At 38.7% G+C, this 16228-nt stretch overlaps 1 protein-coding gene across 3 annotated transcripts in view; it reads right to left on the bottom strand.

Annotated features, from left to right (window-relative positions):
* Positions 1-16228, bottom strand: part of TRPC4 (transient receptor potential cation channel subfamily C member 4) — a 165031-nt gene that overhangs the window by 50734 nt on the left and 98069 nt on the right. Inside the window, exon 1 of one of the 3 annotated variants that reach the window (XM_074913842.1) lies at positions 12829-12923. The exons of the other annotated variants lie outside the window; for them this stretch is intronic. The gene's annotated coding sequence lies outside the window, so the exon portion shown is untranslated. Of the gene's footprint in view, positions 1-12828; positions 12924-16228 lie in introns of those variants that run through there. 3 annotated transcript variants of the gene reach the window in all.

Here is a 16228-nt window from a genome sequence, read left to right as displayed (position 1 = left end):
ATCAAGCATATACAGAGCCCAGAATTTAATTTTTGATTAAATCTGATATTTAGTTGTGTTATAATACCTATTCTTCAGCCAATGGAAATGATGAAGAATAACACAAGTGATACTATTAACTATATACTGTCTTTCTAGAAATAATACTTCTATAAAAATAATTCTTTTTATAACTAATATATCATCAGAATATCAAGTCAGTTCTTAACTGTAGCACAATATTACCTTTAAGTATTTATTTCATTGTATGAGGAAATATGCAGATATCAAAAAACCCACTTGTAATAGAGTGCTCATTTTTACACTTACAAAGCAGTCTAACAAAATCTGAGGTCCAAATTAAATTCTCATTCTGCAACAGTAGATGGTTTAGTATATGTTACATAGAAAAATAATGTGATTTATCATCTATAAATGAAAGATGTCAAAGGAAAGTGATTTCCTTTTTGACTTATGTACAAATGAATTATGCTGTAATACAAAGAACTATCCCTGACACCACACTCTAACAGACGAATGCTGAAGATCTTTTCTGGGGGAGGAAGCAAAGAAAATGCTTATCATAAACTTTCTTAGTAATACTTTTTTAAAGTCATGGACAGATTTTCTGTTGTGCTGGTTTGTACTGCCTTACAGCCAAGCTGGTAGGAAATGTTAGCTCTGACGTCTGCTGCTTTGTCACACACATTTTCCAATGATCGTGCCTCAGTTCAACAAGAATTAAACCCAATTACTTTTTCTTTCTCTAGAACATTTTACTTTTCATATTTTACATATTTTCCCAGATAGTTAATGAAAACCCAAGCTCTTCTAGTTATTTTAACTTCAAATTTAGATGTCAAAATGCTCTATCTACTGGTTGTGAAAAGTGTATTTGCTTGGCACGAATGACAGATTCAAGTCCCAACCTCATTAAGCAGATTTGTTAGATTGTTTCTCCCTCTAGAGACATCACTGCATATTCTTTTCTGTATCTTCCCCCAAAGATTACATTTGTGGATTTCTGCACTTACTCTGTGAGGATCGGTTCGTTAAGACAAATAACATTTAATTGCAATTTAAATGCTTTAATGTTATTGACTGGATCAGCACTAGATGTTCCTTTCTAAAAGCTAGAGACCATGTTCTGGACTCCTTTGGGTACAGTTATACTGTCTGTTTTCTGTCTCAGGCCAGAAGCCCTGTTTCCTCTGCCAATTACTGTGAATCTTCCCATGTCCATCCCATCTATATCTAGTGCCAACTGGACCAGACTATCATCATGATCATGATTCTGGCTGGACCCAAACCCCTGGGTCAAATTTTCCTCATCTCTGCCTGCAGCTGTGTCATTAAGGAAACTAGTCAGCTCACTTGGGTTCAGAGCACCAGAGCACAGTAGTTTGTATATCATCAGGACAATTTGCTTCAGCTCAGGTCCCTATAGCAAAACAAATTCACAGCATAGTCGTCTTCAGCATAAAAGCCAGAGTTTACACTGCTCTCACCAAGAATAGAATAAAATGCCAGGTTTTTTTATTGTAATTATCCTGTTGTTTAACTTCAGCTATGAGGAGGAAGAAACAAAGAAGAAGGAAAACATAAAAGTGAAGACTGAAATGCTTTGTTAAAAGGATTAATGAACAATATTATACAAACAATGACACTGCAGTTTTTAACATTTTAAATTTCCTTTTTGCTGCATCAACATGAGCAGAAAGTCTTCATTTGATTCATTGCTCCTTCTCAATAAAATGAATCAGCACAGAGAAAACTATTAAATATCTATTAAATAAGTCAAGACTTATCTATAATTGCAGTGATTCTGATTAATTGCTTAGACAAGGCAAAGGCAGCTGAAACCAGAATGCAGTCCTTAGGAACCAGCTATGCCTGAATAGCCTTGTTAGACTTCCCAATGTAAAAGAAAAGTCAATCAGTTGTTGGGCTTCGGGATGAGTGTGTAAAATAGCTCCAAACTTCAGAACTGGGATGCTGGTATAATACTTCTTGTTCCCATTCTGGGCAGGTGTTAAACTCACCACAATTCAAAACATTTTTGTAGGGAAAATCAATTAAGGAACCCCTGTAAATATCTGCAGAGATAATACAATATGATCTTGCTTCTTTTACATTGGATCCGTGTTTCTCACACCTAGCTGGTGTATATCCATGCATAGCAAACAAAAAAATAAGACTGATTTATATGCAAAGTCCTATACTTATGACAGAATAACGCTATGCAACAGTACAGGCTGGAATTCCCTGTCTAGGGAGTAGCTCTGCAGAAAAGACCTGGGGACACGAGTAAGCAAGAAGCTTGAAATATGACTGGGTCCATGCAGGGCAAAAATATAGCCTGAGCTGCAGTAGCTGAAGCATAGCCAGCGTGTCAAATAGGGTAATAATTTCCCTCTCTTTGGCACTTGTGAGACTACATGTGGAGTGCTGTGTCCTGTTTTGAATCTTTCACTACAACAGAGACATAAGCAAACTGAAGCAAGTCCAACAGGGCACCTCCAAAAGGTTACGGGGCTGGCTCCCATGATGTACAGGGACAGAAGGGAGTTGGGTGTGTTCAGCCTCAAAGAGAAGAATCATGGTGGGAACTGCCACTCACTTGCTGTCTTACACAAACGAAAGGGAGGTTATGGATAAAAGTAGTCTTTTCTCGGGAGCACAGTGAAAGGATGAGGGTGATCATAAACTGCATCAACAGAAATTCTAGTCTGATCTAAGGAAAATATTCTTCCCTATGACAGTAGTTAAGCACTGGCATAGGTTGTCCAAGGAAGATGTGGAATCTCCATCCTTGTAAATATTCAAAACTTGGCTGGGCAAGTTCCTTAGCAACCTGATTTATCATCAGTGTTAGCCTGGTTTTGACCAGGAGGCTGGATCTTGAGAGGTATCTTTCAATCCTACAAACTTACTGCATTAAGCCAAGCAGTGTTTTCTGGGGCAACAAAACTCTTAGAAAGTCACAGTAATTGTGTTTACAGGTTTGAATTTATTTATCTAGGTTTGAATTTATTTATTCCTATTTTTCTAGGAATACAAAGTATTACGAAGTTCTTTTTCACTATTGGTTATTCCCTTTGAAAAGAGGCAGAGCCTGTCTCTCTCATATGATTGAATCATATTATTCCCAAACAATACATAAAATAATTTCAACTGTTACAAACACTTGTGGTGTAATAATCTGCATCATGTGTATGGAAAAAGACATAATAGTCAAAATACTGGCTTAGGTATCAGTTATTTCAATCCTGTTATTCCCAAAGCAGTCTTCAGAGACCTCTCACACCATTTGCTGTCTGCACCAATAGTTTCTACAAAATAAATTAACTGGTAAGAGAATAGAAATAGTGACTGACCATTCTCCCAGTATTCATTCTAACATCGAATAAACTGAGATGGTAAACACATTTTGTTTATAATCTCAAAAGTCCAAGGGCATTTTAGGAGACTAAAATCAATACATATCCTAAGTAACTTCATATATTAACACAGGTAGCAATCACATGCACTGTTCATAGCGTACAGTTCATGTAAATCATTCTATCAACTCAAACTATGGAAACAAATAGCCACTTGTATAGTCTGTTGTCAGCCCCGGGGGCTGTAAAAAGAAAAAAACCCCACACCTCTGGACCAGTGAGCAATTACCAGTAGCATGTTTCTTGCATCCAAGCTTGCTGTGTCTCCTGTATTGGTAAGGCTTCTAAGCATAATGGTCAGCCAGAAGGGGTTAGAATTTGTTAGTTACAATCCCACTATATGAGAAAACCAATGAGTTCCCTCACATCCAGTTCATCGTACCACTTTGTCTACTTTTGTAGCTGCCATGTCGCCAGAAGGAAAAGTTAGAAATTAATAAACCAACCTTTCAAAATTCATGAGGGAGCTGCAAATATGTTGAAAGCAACTGAAGCACTGAACGCAGTGTGAGTTTAATTGGAGAAAAATTAGCTGGGTAAAGCTCTGAGTGAGGGAAGGGTAGGAAAGCGACTAGAAAAGCTAGATTCTTCCCCTAGGCAGTGTTTGCTCATCTGAGAATTTCTACTGGGATCCCTGGAGACCACCCTGTTCCTCATTTGCTCAGATTGTTGCAGAGGCCAAAACAAGGTAGAGAGACATTCTTGGCTCTATTTTCTCTTTTTGAATGTCCTTTCAGATTTGGGCAGGGTATTGAGCTATTTGGAAGAAACCTGACTATAATTTTTTTTCTTCCTTCTTTTTCTTTATTTTTCAGGCTCTTTGCCTGCGAAGAGAAACCTTCTTGCAGCATTATTTGATTTTTTTTTCTGTAAAAACAATGGTAATCACCTTCCATTAGCACCAGGCAAATTTACGTTTCACTCTGTTAGCTAAGTTTTATGAGGTGCCATCCTGCATCCCGATGTGAAAAATGGGTATGAGCATAACTGTTCTTGACTCCAAGATTATGCTGTTCCAGCCAAGTGATAAGAGAGCCAATAACAGTAACACTGAACTCCAAGGTTTCTGACTTTCTTTAGAAGTGGCTGTTTATTATGTGAAGCTTGTGTGGAACTGAAGATGCCAAAGTTCCCCAAAAGCAGTGTGAATCCAGTTTTTGGAAAGCATAACACTCATTTGAAGGTTGACTGAATACAGAATCAGAGGGATAAGGGAAAAATAAAAACAGGCTGATTACAAAGGCATTCAAACTAAATAAAGCAATAAACTGCACATTTTTCTCTTGAAAGTTCTCTATTAACATGTTGTAGGGAGGTCTGGCTTTGTAGTTTCATTAATACTTAGGAACAGAATGTATATAGTCACTCAATCTGCTTTTCTTTCTCTTCAAATACTTTACCATTTTACATCTTTAAGTTCTCCTTGTTTAACTTGGCTGTGTGTTTATCTGAGAATGTTAAAGGCTGAGAAATCAGATTAATCATCCAGTTCCTGCATGAAGCCTAAGCTGAAATGATAGGTCTTTGGCAATGATACTCAGTGAGCATTATTGTAAGACCATTTGCAGGAGAAATGCATGTGAGTCTGAAGCGATGCATCAATAATATCAGTCAAGTGTGGCCTTCAAGAACCCTCCTTCTGGCCTTCAGAAATTACGCTTTTCAATTTTTTCATTATCTGCACCTTTCTTCCCAGTTTCACCTTAAATGAGTTCAGCGGCACTGCACTTGAATGGCCAGTTGACAGCTACCATGTGTAGCTTCTGTGGTTTAAACACAGAATCTGAATCTTGGAAAGAACTGCAGGGAGTATAATTTCTTGTTCACAAGCCTTGCTCTCCAACAGCTCCATTACACTTCAGAGTAGGTTGTGGTTGAAGAAAATGTCCTTCTCTTGTAAACAGATATAAGAAATACTGTGCTTTCCCATAAAGGGAAAATACCTACAAAGTTTGTTAATGAAATTCTGTACACCCAGCATCTGCCAGCCTGAAGAAATAATGACAGTCCTTGGGTAATTCTTCCCCCTTATGAAGCTCTGCTATTTGTGGCAAAACATTAGAGTCTGATATCTCAAATGAAAACCTGGAGCTTTTCTCCCTGTTCTCGTTCAGAAAGATCTCTGAACACTGCTTGTTTCTTTCATACTGAGGAACAAGAGCAATGAAGGAATCAATAAAGACCCTTTTTTTACTTGAGTTTTACATATGTGTCACTTTTAGAGGTGTTCAGGTTGCACCTACACTGAAGAAATCAAACAGCAATTGAGTCTGAGCGCTAGACCACAGTCACCCCCACTACTTACTTGCTCTTGCCTGGTTCCAGTTTTGACCTCTCCAGATGGCTCTCCGCAAAGCAAATCTGCAACTTGCTGTAGACTGTTTGCATGTAAAACTCTTAGTATCACTTGGTCTTACGGTCAGGCTATGGTCTGCTTTCATTCAGTAGTACAGATAACATCTCAAAGAACAGTTCCTTGCACAATATTTTACTGATTTACGTCACACATTTCTGTGTTAGACTGGTGTTTCTAAAATTCATTGCATGTTCCTGGAAACTGGGTAACTCAAAATGTGGTTGCGTGCCCAACTTACACAGCTATTCCTTATGGAGATGGAGTAGAACACATTGGCTTATATTTTCAGAGAAAGGAATAGATTTTATTTTAAAATGTGGATGAAAAATGACCACTTGAAAAAAGACAGAGGTGGAAGAGGAGTATGTGGAATAATATCAGCAAAGGCTGTGTTTCAGTCCCTGAAGGTTTGAGGCTACATTCTTCCTTGGCAAATCACAGATGATTTGTTCACTGACAGAAAAATACACTTCATAGTCTGTTGTCACTGCTTCATGACATGCATGCCCTAGCTTCTGCTCTAGCAAGTCAGAAAGGGTACATTTCTAAGAAAGAGCTGCTCTTTAATCGTTGTCAAAGATAGCTTCACTGGTACTCTGAAGGAATATTTTCTTCTGCCTCCTTTGCACTCTTCTGAGGTGTTAAGCAGATATATCCTGATCATGTGCATGAAATCATGATTTCCTAAACTGAAACTTGAGAATCAGATATATGTTACAATTAAGAATAAAGAAACTTACTGTATAGTAAGATAAAAGTGAATACAGAGAAAATATTCTAAGCAAACCTACAAAACCAATGAAGTTCCTATGTGATATGAAATTTAAATTTAGATTGCATATGTACCTTTCTCATGCCCTGCACTTTTACATAACACACATGCTTTAATGAAATCAGCCAGCTGGAGGACTTCTGCCTTGACCCACAGGCAGGCTGGGTGATGCCTCCTGATCTAGAGTCATATTCAGTATCTATTTTTCACCACAATATCCAGCCTGCAGCTGTAAAGGTCTCATGCTAAAACCATCAAACACTGTAATCGGGGAAGCAAGACCTTTTCTTTTCCAAACGCCTCTCTCAAATTCACTCTTGAAATACTCCCTTGATGAGCCAACAGTGGTGAGACCCCCATACATCTCTATTACTTACTGCTGCCTACTCTGTGTCAGGCAGCTCCAACCCTGACAGAGCTGTAGTGCTCCTGACTCCAGCCTCTATCAACATCACAAAATTGTGATTTCTTCAGCATCCAAACACTTCAAATCAGAGGCAGAGGATGGCAGCCAAAGCAATGCATACTTGGTAACTAAACTATAATGTCAACTAAAAATTACACTGTAATTGTGCAGGGAAACAGTGACAACGCTCTTAAATTTCAGCTGTGAGCTCCTTCAGTGCTTCATTTGAGAACTTCAAAGATACATCACTGGTTTTTTATGGGAAATTTTAGAAACCCCAACAAGGGATCTGACACACAAACCCCTTAATTCTCTAAACTTGACTGCTCACAAAGGCAAAAACTCACCTCCTGTTCTGAAAAGATTTGATGGCAGATATATCTCACTACTGCTTTGGGGAAATGTTTTGCCTCTTTTGAAGTACTGAACTTGCTGGACTTGTTGCAAAACCCACCTCTTCCATGGAAATGGAGGGAGGATAGAAGCCAAAGGACCCAAGGCTGAGACAATAATATTTGTGTTTGTATTGGCAGAATATTTATATTGACAGTGTTTCAACTATGGTCAATTTACATTAATTGCATTTGTGAAGAAGGGAAAGCAGAAAGAAAGGGATCATTTTTGGTTTAATCTTCTTTTTGAAAATTACAGGATAATTTTCACCTCAATGTTCTGAGGTGGTATCATCATATTTGTTGAAAAGTTGGTAGAGGAAGAATAATATACAACCTCTAAATATTCCATTGTTTGAATTTTTGTTTATTTTTCTACTTTTACTTCTAAGTATTTGTGTTTCATTCGGGGGGGGGGGGGGGAATCTAAGCTGAACACTTTCATATTCTGCCTTCTGATGTAATAAATAATTTTATATTGATCCACCCTTTTCCTTCCTTAATAATTTGAAAATTCATGTTGCTTGGTTATTTCAAACTTGTTGAACTATATGTAAAGTTCAATATCCCTGTAATACTGCTAAATTATTAAAAACAGCAGCAGTATTCTTTCTGTACTCTTTTTTCTATCTTCTTAACCCTTACCACCTCTTAAATGTTTCTCTCTCTATGCTTTCAGCTGAAATGCCAGAGCATACACCAGTAAACACATATGAGAAAGACTAACATGGTCCAATTCCTTAATACCACAGAAGGAGAGGCAAGTATCTCATCCTCTGTACACTTGATGACAGCTTCACAGAGACGTCCAAGCACACCGGGTACAATGGATATGGCTTCTCAGTTCCTGTCATCAGATCATAGGATAATTCAGCTTAGAAGGGAACTCTTGTCCATCCTCCTGCTCAAACCGGGGTCACCTATGAGATAGACTGGGTTGCTCAGAGCTCTATCCAGTTAAGCCTTAAAAATCTTCAGGGATGAAGACAGAACAACCTGTCTGGGAAACCTGTTCCAATGCCTGACTGTCATCATGGGGAAATCTTCTCTTTATCTCCAGTCCAAACCTTTCTTCTTGTAATGGATGCCATCGTTTACAGTCCTTCCACCATGAACCACTGTGAAAAGCCTGGCTCACTATCTATCCTCAATGATGTCCCTGTAGTCACTGGGGAGTGATGTTAGTTCCCCTTGAAGCAACCTCTGCTCCAGGCTGAATGGGCCCTGCTCCATCAGGTCCTCCTCAGAGGGCAAGTGCTCCAGCCCCCTGCCATACCAGTGACCCTCCACAGAATTTGGTCCAGTTTGATGCATGTTTTTTGTATTGAGGGACACAAAGCTGGATAAAGTTTCAAGATCAAATGAGTGCTGATTAGAGTGGGACAATCACTTGCCTCAATACACTACTTATCACAGAATGGTTTGGGTTGGGAGGGACCTTCAAAGATCTAGTTCCAACCCCCCTGCCATGGGCAGGGACACCTTCCACTAGACCAGGTTGCTCAAAGCCCCGTCCAACCTGGCCTTGAACACTGCCAGGGAGGGGGCTGTTCCTGTTAATACAGCCCAGGTTATTGTGAGACTTCTTTGCCACTGGCTCTCGTTCAGCTGGCAGCTCCTTTTCTGAATTGCATTCCCCAGCCTGTGTCACTACAGAGGTTTCTTCCTTTCCAGGTTCAGGACTTTGCATTTGACTTTTTGAATTTCATTAGGGTCCTGTCAGCCTGTTCCTCCAGCCTCGAGCATATCAGCTGGTCTCTCTTGCTGGTTGTCATCTGAACACATTTCAAGAGGGCATCTTCTCCTGGTCACTGATAAATCTGGGCCAGTAAAGATCCTTGTATCACTGCAGAGTTTCTACTTGTCTTCAGGTAGAGTACTACTCATTAACCACAATCCTTTGAGCTTGATCATCCAACCAGTTTTTTACCTATCTTGTTCTTCCATCCAGACTGTAACATTCTAACCTGGATACAATACAGTGAGAAATGGTGTCAAAAGTCTTGCTAAATTCAAGGTAAATGACATCTCTTTGGCCACAAATCTAGTCAGTGTTCAAGCAGTATTTCTGTGGTCAGGTTATGTATACTCTACCTAACTGAAAAAGTTGCAACAGAAAAGCAAGTCAACTTCAAACCAATATAAAGTATTGACATGGTCTTGTTTAACCATCACTTGTACACTGTAATTTGCAATGATTATACCTAGAAAGATCTGTCACCAAACCAAAAAGTGGTCCTACTCCCAGACTACTTTTGGCAAGGTTTAGTACAGAGCAAAGAGCAAATTTTCACAGCCAGGTTAGGAGGACCTGACTTTAATTTACTGTAACAAAAATTATGACTTCTCTTTGTGTGATTATGCTACTCACCTTTAATGTGATTTGACTAATATATCTGTATTGACAATAGGGCCACATGAAGTGAACGAAAACATTTTTTCAGTGCGTATAAAAGCTTTGTCTTTTATTTCAAATTTGATGATTTTGAGTAAGTCCACTACAGATTTCCAGCTTTGGAAATAATGATGAAAAAATGGCTCAACACAAGAGGAGTCTTGCAGGCTGTCACAGCTATAACAACAGTTATCTCTTGCAAAACTTTCCATCTCATCTTGAGAATCTTCATGTAAAATTGAGGATTTTTCCCTCAGACCAAACCTTTGAAATGCAGCTTTGCATGATGCTTACTTCTCTATGCAAAATCTGAAATCATCACCCAATCTCTGTATGTTGGTGTGAAATGTCGTAGCATGGCATGAAGGGGGCTCCTAAAGACTTGATGTTCCTAGGAGGAAGGTGCTGCCTGTGCAAACAGTACGAGTCCTATAAATCTATCTTCCAAGGACACATTGCAGTCTCCTCTGTAAGGTGGATACATGGATAATGGTGGTCAAAGAGAAGTTATGTTTCACTGAAAAGTGAAGAGTAGGTTCACACACATTAGTTCTTGATATTAGTCCAGCGAACTCTGAGGCTTGCATACTTTTGTTCAAATCGTGGGCTCTTCATCTTTGTGTAGCTCAGGTCTGGGAAGATTAAAGTGCTTAGGAAGAGCTGATCTGAGGCTGTTTGACCAGTTCTATAACCCCAGCATGATCTGTCCAGATGGCATGAGTGGGGCCTTGGCCCTAAAGCAAGACAGACTTTTAACACAGAATAATAGAATTACTGAATGGATTGGGTTGGAAGGGACCTTAAAGATCATCTGTTTAGGCTTTTCCCCTCCAATGAACTCTAGAGTGAGTCTAAGCCCACTAAGTCTAAATATGTAACTGTCTATGAACAATATACGTAAGTCTTTGTGGGAAACATGGTTTCCCTCTGAATTTACCTGCTAAGGCAGACCCCTTAGATCACACAACACATTAGAAAGGATTCCTGTAAACAGGTTCATCTATTTCAGTTTAAGGGGCTTTTCCAGTCCTCAGAACAACAGAATATCAAGACTTAAAAAAATTAGCTTTTGTCCACTGTCACCTACCTTCTAGAAACTAACATGCTATTCTACTTAAAGGATCTTATCTTCTTTCTAGCCTATACAATGCATCTAGTTATCCCATGTCTCCTCTGCAGTAAGTGTAAGTGACATAGGTAGTGACAAAAATTATTTTGTTCTTAGATGGTCTTAGTTGCTGTTTGGAGACATCTGTCTCTTCCCATGAACTATGAAGGCACCCAAGGCTAGGCTGCTGACATAGGTGCATTAGTTAAATACCTGAGGTTATGTGGAATGAGTCAGGGACTTACAGCACAAACACTCTAGAAGAATGGCTATTTCTAGTTTATTTCTGCATGCTATTAAAAAGGCAAAAAGAACCAGTCAAAGCCTTGAACTAATTTTATTAATAAAGTGTCAAATGTTTTTTACCTTCTGTTACACTTTCAGCTTGCCTTAATGTCAAATGCTGCATAATTGAGTCATGTTTTTTGTGAACCATAACAGGGCTGCTAATGAACCCCTTAAGGTTAGCTATTTGGAACAACCTCTAATTTAAATTACTGCATTACCCTGGTAATTAAATATTACTATCTTTTCTGCACAGCAGACAGAATAAAACGTTTCTTTTTCCTCTTCATCCACCTAAAAAAATAATGAGCCAGATCCCGTACTTGAACAACAGAGCACAGGCATGTTGCACTTCATAGACCTTCAGCAATTTCTACATGCTGAAGGTCTGCATTGCTCTTTCTCTCCCACAAATGTTAAGGACCCTCACATTTTTCCAACATTATTCTGGAATGAAACACATTCAAAGCATAAAAGCAATGACTTGATGTAATGAGTAACATGACAGAGGATGTTAGGGTCCGGATTTTTTTATTTTATTCATATGCATTCACCTTTGGCTTTCTCCTCTTCTTCAAAATTTTCTGTAAAATCCTTCCTTATCAAGTCCTTGCTTGTTTGCAAGTGTTCACCCACAACTGAGCCAGCCTATTCTCTTGCAAGCAAAAGAGTTTTCACTTTCTTAAAATCTTTCCTCAAAATGCTTATTTTTGCAAAATACCTCAACTATTTCTTCAGTCTTTTGCCTCACTAAAACTTTTGCATCTTTCACTAGAGGTGTATTTGATATTAATACAGTAGCAGAAACAGTAAATATCCGGTTAGAATAGCAGAACCTGAATTAAAGCAGAAAGATTTAAAAAAAAAACAAAAAACAAAAAACACCCTATTTGGAGATTCCACAGAGATTCCATAATTCAAGCCAAGAATGAAATTAAAAACTGAGTGGAAATACTGGTGGATTCACTGTGTCAGAGAAGAACAGAAATGAGGGAAAGAAACAGCAACTTGAGAGAAAGAAAGAGCAACTTAAGTAGCTGGCGCTGTCAAAATGCTATTCAATAACATACACAGAGGACAGGGAAATCTGTCCCTCCAGAATGGACACATAGTTGTATGGAACTGGTCAAGAATAGTGATAAATCACTGGATAGTAAAGAAACAGTCCTTACCAAACCACACAGCTGTGTGACTTTTGTTCTCTAAGAAACACTGCCAGTTGCTGTTGTATACGGTTACTGAGGGGCAAGTGACAGTATAAAATGGTGATGCCAGAAGGCATTTCCCTTCTTGTGCTAACACTCGTAGATAGCAGCATTTCAGAGAAACTCTGAATAATGCAACACTGGACACCTAAGTTGAAATAAATTCCATTATAAATTCAGCTATAGAAAATGAGGTCTAAGACAGTCATCAGGACCTCTCTTCACCAGCCAATGGTAACTTCAAACACCAAATAATCTCATTCTAGATTAGATAAACAAAATAATATTTTGAAAGTTTCTGTTCCTCTCCATGAATGACTACCACTGACTAGGGATCAAGTTTGAGGTTGAAACACCTAAATTTAGGCATATGTAAGTAGTGTGCATTACTTAACTAAGCTCCCATCATCAGTGACTATCTAGTTAATACAGTCAATTGATCCTAGGAAGAAATTTACCTTACATCTGGAGATACAATTCAGTTACTTACATACAGACACCTAGTGCTGTTTCAGATTTCCTGAAGTATTTAGTTTTGTCATCTTGATCCAGAAGGGCACATATCCCCTGTAGGTATTGTGCCATATCTATCAGCTCTGTTTATTCATCTCAGATAGCTTAGGTGATCTCAAATACCAGTAGACAGCTGTGCTTAGGAAACTAAGCTGATTGCTTGTGCCTGTTAAGCTGAATCATGCTCTAGGACCCACTGACTGTAAACTAGTGAGTGTAACAGGAGCTTACCCATCTAGCTCTCCTATAAACCACAGGCAGACCTTAAAGAGGTTTCAATTCCTCCATCTCTCCTACCAACTGACATGCCCAAGTATATCCACGGTACCTGCACAAGACTGAGATACACAGAAAATACGGGTTATTGTAGAAAGGAAAACTACTGGTCTGTTGAATCCCTGGAATACCTTCTAATGGGGAGTATACAGGATATGATGTGTACGGGAAGAGTCTGCAATCTCAATTCTTTGTTTGGGGCTGGCTAAGCATTTGCCTAAGCAGAAAAAGAAAGAAAACTGAAAGCAGTTACATGTCAGATAAGCAGATCAGTTCCTGAGTGTGTCTGCAAAGCCTAACATGTAGTACATATAACCTGCTAAACGGTCTACTTCCATTATTGTGAGACCAAATTTAATACAAATATAATTGTGCTTTCAGTGCTATCATCTATCGTTTAACCCACACACAGGTTTTATGTTCTGTCAGGTCCTGTAAATTTAGCACATATAAATGTAAGTCAAATTACCATGAAAGTTAAGCAACATAGAAGAAAGACTGTTATATTCTATATTCATTAGTGATATTAATGAAATACAACTATCTAGGCAACAAAATTAGTAAGCTTTTCACAGTCTTTCAGTAAAAACTCAGCATGCTTTTATTTTTTTCCCCAATCCTTCCTTCAGTCCTCACAACAGTACTTAGCAGATATTGATGTGTTGTTTTCCAGACTACTGAAGCTGTAACTAACAACAGCAATTTCTTCTGGAGTTTTGCCCTCAAAAGGCATAATCCTTGCTTTGTTGTCATGTTTTAAAAGACAGTTAAGAATTTATTTTAAGGAGAAGAAATGGATGATACTGTATTCACAGAAGCAAATGAAGAAAAATCCTTTTTCTTGTCCCAAGAAAACATTCTCTTAGGCAGATACAAATGACAAAAGGTCCTCAAAATTTCACTGAAGCACAAGAAATAGAGCAGTTCTGTGGTACATCTAAGCAGGAGCTTTATCAAGTAACACAAAAGCAGGAGTACCATAGCGTACCATAAACTGCTCTAGCTGTACGCTCTCTGCTGAGGTAAATTGTATTAGTTTCATTCATTAAGTAGAAAAAAAAACATTAGAGTATTTGTTTTGCCAGTGTCATGAGTGCATTATCCACAAAACAAGTAAAATACAAGCCTTAAAAAAAAAAAAAAAAAAAAGTTATTCCTGTCGTATTTGCTGCACCCTTCATTATTAGGACCTGCAATCAGCCTTACAGTGTAATTATTGATCTCAAGGTGCCCTATCTGTAACCACCTTGAAATCTGACCTGAAGCACACTTATCAACTTCATCAGAAAGGACTGAGACAATCCTAAGGCAGTGTAAATTGGGGCACTCTTCATGGTTACGGAAGTTTCAAGGAGCACCCCTTCAGAGTAAGAAGTTCATGTCTCCCTTTGGGAATCCTTTTGTGTCTTGGGTATGAATAAGGCACCAGGAAACTCAACATACATTTCAATGACTTGGATGAATAGCCAAGTGGCACAGATAACAACACAAGTAATTATTCCATAAATCTTTAAGTGATTAGGGAGTTAACATACTTATAAAGTTGGACAGAAGCTGTGGATACCTATACTTTCTTTGTGAATCTAACATGCAATCAACTTTCTAAAATCACCGAGGAAGCTGGTGACAAAGGAAGGACTAAAATCCACTGTTCTGCCTACTTAACCATACTGATTCTTGTGTTACTGAGACTGGGAAACAAGAGAAGTTTCCTTTCCTGAGTGTGTATTAACAAGGGTTTTTATTCCTAGGAGTCCTGTTTGATCTGCTCTATCTCCCAAGATGGAGTCATTAAATTAGGGAAAACAAGATTCAACAGAAATGTGTGAGAGTGCATGGCTCTGAGACACTGTTCTCCGGGTGCTCAGCCTAGGGAGCGATTGTATCTAAACCTCAAGCTCCTTCTGCCTCCTGCTGTGTGTAGCTTCCTTCTTTGGGAGGCAAAAGCAGTGACCTTGGATGGGGCCCAGGAATATTTGCAGTAGTATCAGCTGTGTGGATAGGGCAACAGAGAATGGGCAGTTTAGTAAGAAAAGAGAGGCAGAGTGTTAGAAAAAGGAGGAGACAAAGGGTGATGAAGACATAAATATGGATCTTGAGATTCCTCGAGTGTGCCAATAAAAAGGAGAAAGGACATTTAAATGTATCACTAGGCAAAGCTATTGAGTCTCATGGTATATTTTGTGTCCAAATAACCACAAATGGCGGGTTTTTTCAGCAGTCTCATTCAATCCAAATTACTGAGTGAAAGCTATTCTAGTATTTGGACTAACCATGAAAAAATAGATTGTGAAAGCTCAAAGTTCAAATGAGCATTATCAGAGTGCTGACAAATTCCCCTTACTTGTGATACCTCCACTGTGCATCAGGATTTATCAAGTCTTGGGCTAGAAGGAAGTGGGTCAAAGGAGAATAGAAGACTCCGCTAGACCATGCCAAAGGAGATGGTCTGATGATGATCTAATGGAGTGGGGAAGAATGCCGTCCTATTATTTGCAGAAGAAAGCCAAGTGTCTCTGTAAGGAGGACGTAATAGTTTTGTGTGAACATTTTCTTTTCAGTATGGAAAATACCCTAGAAGTTCAAAGGCTAACAGTCAAACTTGAGAGCTATATGACTTTCACAAATATAAGCTCCTGTTTCTCATACCGGTTCCATACTCAACACCTCTCTTTATTTTTCCACCTTAACTCCTGACTTGAAAATTTAGAAACTTTTATTCTCTGCTCAAAAATTTCAGTAGAGATCTGATCTCTTTAGAAACACAAGAGTATGAGTTAATACAACAGGAGTTTGTTTTTCTCATTAAACTTTGGTTTGATAATGGATGTACATATTGATGGAAACAATGGAAGAAGAAACCCTTTACTATTTTAATCGCAATAACTAAGGCCTACAGCAAAAACAAAGGGTACGGAGGGAAGAGAAGAATGCCCTGTGGACATCTGGTGGTGCAAAGAGAAGGCAGATAAAAGAACCAGCAGACAGGCCTCAAACAAGTTTGCTTTGGCTGTCTTGTCTTATTGTTCAATAAACACTTATATTAATGGAGGGAGTCCTGCCAATCAGTGGAAAAATCTGCACTGCAACAGCATGCAAAA

The sequence above is a fragment of the Athene noctua genome, chromosome 1 (genome assembly GCF_965140245.1).
Source record: "Athene noctua chromosome 1, bAthNoc1.hap1.1, whole genome shotgun sequence".
Lineage (NCBI taxonomy): Eukaryota > Metazoa > Chordata > Aves > Strigiformes > Strigidae > Athene > Athene noctua.
This window is presented reverse-complemented; position numbering and strand designations above follow the sequence as displayed.